Source organism: Astyanax mexicanus, chromosome 11 (assembly GCF_023375975.1).
Source record: "Astyanax mexicanus isolate ESR-SI-001 chromosome 11, AstMex3_surface, whole genome shotgun sequence".
NCBI classification, from domain to species: Eukaryota; Metazoa; Chordata; class Actinopteri; order Characiformes; family Acestrorhamphidae; genus Astyanax; species Astyanax mexicanus.
In genome coordinates, this window is record NC_064418.1 from 33,121,439 (window position 1) to 33,130,005 (window position 8,567).

The 8,567-nt window shown below is 39.8% G+C and overlaps 1 protein-coding gene across 1 annotated transcript in view; it reads right to left on the bottom strand.

Annotated features, from left to right (window-relative positions):
* csrnp3 (cysteine-serine-rich nuclear protein 3) overlaps window positions 1–8,129 on the bottom strand; it is a 51,860-nt gene extending 43,731 nt beyond the window's left edge. The window contains exons 1-2 of the mRNA XM_007257990.4: window positions 7,793–8,129; window positions 5,497–5,526 (exon numbers count right to left, since the gene is read on the bottom strand). The gene's annotated coding sequence lies outside the window, so the exon portion shown is untranslated. The remainder of the gene's footprint in view (window positions 1–5,496; window positions 5,527–7,792) is intronic.
* Between the last annotated feature and the right edge of the window lie 438 nt (window positions 8,130–8,567).

Here is an 8,567-nt window from a genome sequence, read left to right on the forward strand (position 1 = left end):
CAGCCACTGGCCTCGTTCTCTCGCTAGGACACATCACAAACATCGACCTTTACTCCAAGCCTTACCAGGACACATGAAAGGAGCGCTGGGGCAGTGTTATAATCATGCACGAATTCCAGTCATTCCAGCATAAAAAAAGTCAAATTGATTTTGCTCTTGCATGTATGTGTGTGAGTGTGTGTGTGTGTAGACTGCAAAACGAGACTGAGTTATAGAGTGCAAGCCTATTTTCTCCTCCTCATCAAAAGACTACTCAGTACAATGCTATTATACTTTCTGATATTACTGTTGAGACAAATTAGTGAGACACACCACCTTTATATATCTGAAATTAAGTAAACAGGCAACTATGAAGTATTCAAGTATTTTTCAGACTATAAGACTAACTGGATTATAAGGCACATTATTTTCTGGTCTATTTTCATACATAAGGTGCACCGGATTATAAGGCGCATTAAGCAGCACTAGTAAGAAAGCGTACTTGAAGTGAACAAGGGTGTCACCATGTTTTGCTTCTAATTCAGCAGGTCTTGCTGCTGGGGGGCGCCTAAGTAAACAAAACTGTAATAAAAAAAACGTCAAACGAGCGCTGGATATTAAGCAACACAGATTTCTGTCCTGAAAACTGTTTATTTGGTAAGTAAAGCGCTTCTGTTTATTTACAGTAAGCTTAGATATCTAGTATTTTGTCCAAGGGTGGGAGCTAGCTGTGGTTAGCAAGCACCGGTTAGCAGCACTAGTCAGCTGCGGTTAGCAGCAATAGTCAGCCCCGGTTAGCAGCGCTAGTCAGCCGCGGTTAGCAGCGCTAGTCAGCTGCGGTTAGCAGCGCTAACCAGACCCGGTTAGCAGCGCTAGTCAGCCCCGTTTAGCAGCGCTAGTCAACCCCGTTTAGCAGCGCTAGTCAGCCGTGGTTAGCAGCGCTAACCAGCCTCGGTTAGCAGCACTAGCACTAGTCAGCCCCGGTTAGCAGCACTAACCAGCCCCGGTTAGCAGCACTAGTCAGCTGCAGTTAGCAGTCTATCCAGTCCCGTTTAGCAGCGCTAGTCAGCCCCGTTTAGCAGCGCTAGCAAGCCGCGGTTAGCAGCGCTAGCCAGCCGCGGTTAGCAGCGCTAGCCAGCCACGGTTAGCAGCGCTAGCCAGCCGCGGTTAGCAGCGCTAGCCAGCCCCGGTTAGCAGCGCTAGCAAGCCGCGGTTAGCAGCGCTAGCCAGCCCCGGTTAGCAGCGCTAGCCAGCTGTGGTTAGCAGCGCTAGCCAGCCGCGGTTAGCAGCGCTAGTCAGTCACGGTTATTGCTAGTAAACGCCGCCCGATAATTGTAGAATGAGGAACCCTAAGTGTTCAGGTAACCCAGGGCGCTATCAGCTGGTGGTTCGTCCCACATGTTGCCTGTTTTAACACGGTAAATACGCAGACTATAGTGCACATGTGTCAAACACAAGGCCACGTCCTTTTATGTGGCCCGCGAGAGCTTGTAAGATCTTAGTGTCTATAATAAATAGGTCAGAACCATTCTTTGACCAAAAACTACATTTCCCACAATGCTTGTCGATTGTTTTACCCGCGAAGTTACGGCTTACTGCCACTACAAGGCAGTGTAGTCATTGATGTGGAAACCCTGCCGGAGGGAAGGAGTAACTTCGCCGGTGGAACTGAGACATACAAATGTTTACCCCATAATGTCCAGAAAAAGAAAAGTTGATGCAGAGGGACGGCTGTGCTTCAAGGCGAAAGACCGGTATGCCTTTTGTGTTACGAAGAGTGTTACTGACCAAAATAAACGCTTTTTAGAAGAGATATAAGTTATGTGTAAATATTAATATAATAATCATCACTGTGACAGCGCTAGTCACAGTTTCACCTCAGCAAAGGACGAGGACGTGAATCACTTATCTAACCAGCCTGTACTGATTTCTGCCCCCAATAACCCTTTCAATAACCTCCAATAGCCTTTAATAGTCTTCAGTAGCCTTCAACAGTCTAAACTTGCAGCCGTGGTGTGTCCACTAAACTCCGTAGTTATAAACAACATGAGGTTAGCAGCGCTAACTGACCTGTTTATAATGTAATCCCAGCAGTGACTCCGTGACGGCTGCTCTAAACTGCTGCTGTTAGCTGCTTGGGCTGAAAGATGAACTGTAGAGAGCTGTATTATCCGTTTAGTGGGGTTAAAACCTTTATTTTCTACACAGAAGAACTTTAAAAACTGTAAAAACGTTCCAGACTGGCTCAGCTGAGCCCTGTAGCCCGTGGCTGGGCTGTAGCTCTGACTGAGTAAAGACAGCGGGGCTTGTGCTGCTGCTGCTGCAGCTCCGACTAGTGGTTGGATGAGGAACTGCTAAATCTGAGGAAATGCTAAATCTGTCACATGTTCTTAACAGCTCACAATTTTTGATTTTATATTTATTAAGCCTTATTTCAGTATCAAACGTTTTGATCAAAGTTAATATAACTTGTATTTTATGTCATTTCTATTCACTTGAATAGTTTGGTTCTTGATTTATGGAGTTTTTGGATTTCATAACATGACAAATTAAAAAGATTTATGTTAATAGAGCAACAAGCAAACATTTTTTTCATGCAACTGCAATATTTGATTGAATAAATAATATATTGAGAGTTATTTAACATTAAGGAGTAATTACATTCATTTTATATTACATTTGGTTACATTTTATTACATTTATAAGTTACATCTGGCCCTCAGAGGACAGCCAATATGCCAATGTGGCCCTCGGCCAAAATGAGTTTGACACCCCTGCTATAGTGCAATATACTCACCTATAAATTAACTGTTTAAAAGAGCCAAGTTTTAAACACGGTTTGTTCATTGTCTAAATGAAGTCTGAAACCCATAAACGTCATATCACAAATGCTGACTTTCCCCCCATTAAGATGCTGTGCCAGGTTTTTGCTGCAGACACCTTCAGTTACTGCTGGTTTATGGGTCTTTCTGCTTCAGTTTTTGCCCTCAGCAGCCTAACTGTTTTTGCCACTCTAAGCCTTTGCTTTAAGAAGCTTTTAAGCTGTTTCCACATAACCTTTCGCTTATTATCCATCTGTACTGAGATATGCTGTCCATTTGATTTCACAGTATTTGACAGAATCTGAGCTAAATGCACAATTTTATACAGATTAGAAATTATTATGATACTTGTCATATTGTCAATATACTCTAGTCACCCAGTTCCGTTAGCAGCTATACATGCACATAACATGATACTGCCCCATCAATGTTTGACAGATGATGCTGTGGTGTGCTCAGATCATGAACGTTTCTTTCCTTCTTCATACTCTAGTTTGTCTTTCTAAAGAATCTGGTTTTAGATTTTTGTCTTTTTGTTCTATGCAGCCTTTATTATTATTATTATTATTTTTAAAAAAGATGTCCCTTAATTCAGGATGCTCCATTCAAGTCATTTTGAACCTGATCTGAACTGAGTAACTCCAATAACACTCTGAGCACAGACTCTGAATTGGATTGAGATTAAAATAGCCGATACCAGAATCATTCAAACTTGCCTGGACCAGCCCCAATCCACTGGATCTGATCATTCTTACTTTTGACTGCAGAATGCAACACTAATGTAACTACTGAATGCCTTGGCTAGGGGTTTTATTCTCCTTATCATTATTTGTTTTTAATTCACTGAATTGTTGATGTGGCCATTTATAACATTTCTGCTCTCTCTCTTTATGACCTTTTATTTGTTTTCATGTGTAATTGCATTGATAGTTTCTATGGTAAAATTTAACAAATGTAATTTTAACACCAGACTCTTTATTTTCTGATTTCTCATGAACAACAAGTAAATTGTCAATGCAATATTCTGCATTTTTCCTTGAATTAAATATGTAAATCTGCACTTTTAATAATGTAACTGCTGTAATTGTATCTCTGTTCCAATACTTATAGAGCAAATGTATATAACTGGTGTTTAAACAAGTGCATATGTGTGCATGGTGTGAAACCCTGTAGCATTCAGCTACAGGCTCCCTGTAGACAAAAAGGATGGTGAAAGAGCAGGAGTGGAAGCAGATAATGAGGCACAGTGCCACATTCAGAGTCAGTGTCCTGGCTCACTGTTGCTGCACTTCACCTCATCTCTTACAGACAACTGGCACCATGTTTAACCATCTACCCTCAACCTGATTTAATTAAAGCTGCAGTGAGTGGGATTCTACATTCTTCTTGTCAGTTTCTTATTACAGATATGCTGCTGGTCTCTTAGCTGCCCATATGGCTTATTACATTAAAACAGGACATAATATCCACTGTTGACCTGACCACTGTACTGCTCAAAAAAACAGCTTCTCAAAATATAAGCAACCATTTACATTCACATTACTGTAAAAATACTAACTAATACAATACTGAGCAATTTAGAAATGCATATAAATACACAAAACAAACATTATTATTTAGTCATTTTTGACAATAACAAGGAGGAATCTATTTTAATTGTGTTACCACTGGAAATTACAGCGAGTAGAAAATCAGAAATGATGCTTCTCTGTGCTGTAATAGTTCTGCTACTTGATCTCTGAAACCTAGCAAATGAACAGCAATTATCTTAATCAGCAATATCAGTGAAACACAATAGGGTAGACCAGACATCCTACTGTTTTTAACAGCAGATCAGAAGCATCCTAATCTAGTGCGACAAAAAAACAAAGCATTGTGGAGAAAAAAAGAGCTACAGTAGAGAGCATAAAGAGATATTGCAGGTACATCTGTGACATCAGTGTCTACAACATCAAACATTAAATAGACATACACCAGCTGTTCCAGTCCCACAGTCTTACACAGGTCAAATAGCAGATGCCCTACACATACATTCTGAATTACAATACCGAACTTGTGTTACAGACTTCTGCAGACAGAAAATATTTTTATTTGCAGCCCAATTAAATCATTATTTTATCTTACAAATTAAAAATAAAGGATGCCTCACATCTAATTTAGTGTAAACATTAGGCATTAATACGAAGCCACCTTTCAAAAGAGAGGCTAACATCAGACTTCCCTTTAAAACCTGCTAATGGCATCCCATCACTGAAGAAAGCCACTAAAGATCCAAAACAATCCGCTAAAGAGAAAGCACTAATACCCATCAGATCAGTTCTCTCCCTAATGACAAACACAGGCTCAAGACAACGAAAGGCAAAATAATTATCAGCTATATGAGGTAATGGTTTCTGAAGCCGGGCAATTATCTGTATTGACAGATGATAATCCACTCGTTTGAGTGATGAACACAAGGCAAAAGGATATTATTACTGAAGCAAAAGATAGTAAAATGCAATTGTCTACCAACTGAAAACCATCCCAGGCGGTCCTTTGAGGACAAGTATAATAGTTGTGAACAATTTAATCAGACATTCAAGTCTAAAACAAATACATTGCAATAAACAACACCAAAGAATTTCTAACACTAGCAAATTCATGTTAGTGCCAGAAAGACAGTCACAATGAAAAAAAACTTAACACCTGTTCTTACCTTAAATGTAGAATGACTTGCTTCAAATTTCTGTAAAGAAACAAACAACACATTAATAAAAATACACAGTATTTATATACTTTTATTCAATTTTACAAAAAAAGAGACCACTTAAAAATAAAGGGTTTCTTTGATTTTACCAAATTGAAAACTGAATGATGATCACAACCATCAAACCAAGCTGAATTGCTTGAATTTTTGCACCAGGAGTGGCATAAAGTTATCCAAAAGCAGTGTGTAAGACTGATGGAGGAGAGAATGCCAAGATGCATGAAAGCTATGATTAAAAACCAGTGTTATTCCACAAATATTGATTTCTGAACTCTTAAAACTTTATGAATATGACCTTATTTTCTTTGCATTGTTTGAGACCTGAAAGCTCTGCATCTTTTTTGTTATTTCAGCCATTTCTAAGTTTCTGCAAATAAATGCTCTAAATGACAATGATTTTTGGAATTTGGGATAAGTATTGTCAGTAGTTTATAGAATAAAACAATAATGTTCATTTTACCCAAATTTATACCTATAAATAGTAAACTCAGAGAAACTGATTCACAAACAGAAATAGTTTTCTTTTTTTCTAGAGCTGTATCTACATATGATGACATTTTGATGCAATATAAAAAAAACAACAATAAAAAAACATATCAAATTATTTGCTATGTAGTGAAAACTGCCATAAGCCAGTGACTATGCCTGTCACAAACATTAAGTTATCAATTTATCATACAAATATTACTGAATGTTTTTTTTTTTGCTAGCAAGGAGAGCCCATTAACACAAAATAGCCTACATGTCATATTTGTTTGTTGTTTGTTAATTAAATTCACTGTAAAAAAATTAACTGCATTATTATGCTATCAAATTATCATTATGCCAGTGACATAAATTATTTTTTAATTGACAATTTTATCATTTATCCAATAATTTCAGGCAAAATACAGTATATCGTCCAACAGGCCTAACAATGACACATTCAATTGTAGAGATAAATATATCTAATTTTATATATGTGTGTGTGTTAAAAATTTTCTGCATTCAGAAAAAGCATCTTATATTCTATTCTTCAACACCAGAACATACTTATTAAGTGGTGTTATGGTGGGTAAAAGCAGCCATTAGAGCTGGCTACAGGCCCTGCGTGGGCCCTCAGAGTGCTCCTTCATTACTGGAGGGAGTATTCCCAAGGGAGGGGAGGGGAGCACAGATCTGCCTGACACAGCTGCCTGCCTGTTCTCAGGGAAAGATATGACTGCAGCCTGCCTCTTCTCTGGATCTCTGCTTCACTGCCTCTCAGAGGCTGCAGAACAGGGTGGTGAGAGAGAGGAAGAAAGAAAGACTCCCTCACCTTCATCCACAATCCATAATCTTAGCCTTTAAACTATGATTTATGCTTATGGCTGTTGTATTCCTTAAATGTCAGCGGTACATAGAATACATGTACAGATATACCACACACGTGTGTCACAGTGCGTACACACACATACAAAGACATGTTGAACATCACACACACACACACACACACACACACACACACACACACACACACACAGACAGACACACACTCAAACCTTAATGCAGCCAACCTAAGAAGAAAGTAATAAAGCAATATGAATAATGTAAGACTGTATATGATATTTGAATAAGTTTGCTTAAAAAATAAGAAGCTTAAAAAATACAAATACAAATGTATATACAGTTTATTTAATATAAAACAGAGGTAGAGAAGGTACATACAATTAGGAAGCACAAGTGTGTCACAGCACACACACACATACAAAGACATGTTGAACATCACATACACACATACAGGTATATTAGGCACATGCACTTATGCAACCTTTATGCAGACAAATGCAGGAACTATATATATGTATATGTAATATAGGACTGGATATGATACTGGATCTGAATGAGTTTAACATTTACTTAAAAAATATATTTCTCATGCATTTCTCATTGTTTCTACAGGTCATGTTAATATCTATCATGTCTGTTTATGCATCAGGTACATCATCACAGATAATGATGTTCTCTCATGAACAGACACTGTGTCTATTATTAACCCATCTGTGCCTTGCTTGCCTGCTGCATTGGCTCTGAGATTTCCCCCACAGCCCAATCAGTGCTACATAACACTGCACCAGAACAGATCCCACCTCACCTAAAGCCCGGCTTACACCCACTCCTCCTGCAGACAAAGGGACCTGTGCCCAACTCAACTCCTGTTGCCCGGTGAAGTGGTGGCGGTTTAGAAACAGGACAGAAATGAAGAATAAATGGATGTCACACTCACCATTCATTCTGCTCCATCTCCGAGCAGCCTGACAGCAGCGAGGGTGCAGACAGCGTGCTTTGTCTTATTCATGCGAGCTGTGCTGGATGTGCTGAATGGCATATCATGCAGGCAGTGCGGGTCTGTATGGGCGCTGCTGTGCTGTGCTCTATTGTGCTGTGGTTGTAGAGCAGTGCAAGGATGAAGACCTGCGGAGCGGCGCCTGGAAAGCGGCTGGAGAACAGCACAGGCAGCAGCAGCACAGGCAGCAGCAGCACCGCTTCCGGCCGATGGGAAACAATGGAGCACGGTACGCGGACAGCTGCACCGCACACGTGCCTCAGCCTGACCAATCACAGGAGCCAGGCGGCGCGAAGCAGGAAGAACTGGACGCACATCACGTTGGATCTGCTGCACTGTGGAGCCGCAAGACAAGACACGCCCACCACAAGACACGCCCACTGTAATACACGCCCATTGTATGACACTCCCACTGTGAGGCACGTCCAGTTGATTGACGTCTGTCTTTATGCAGTTAATTTTGTGCCAAAAGTTAGTTTTATCTCTAGGAACTAGGAAGTGTAATACTGAGAAAGGGGCAATGTTTCAGATATTTCAGAAAATTTTGCACCGATTAAGAGCAAGGGCAATTCCAGGGCTCACTTGTAAAAGAGATTTTTAATCATAATGTGACTACCCTGGTTAAATAAAGGTAAATAAATAAATAGTACTGTTAAATTACTGTTACTATGTAGTTTTGAAACAGTGTGCAGTAAAAAAGACAATACCCAGACAG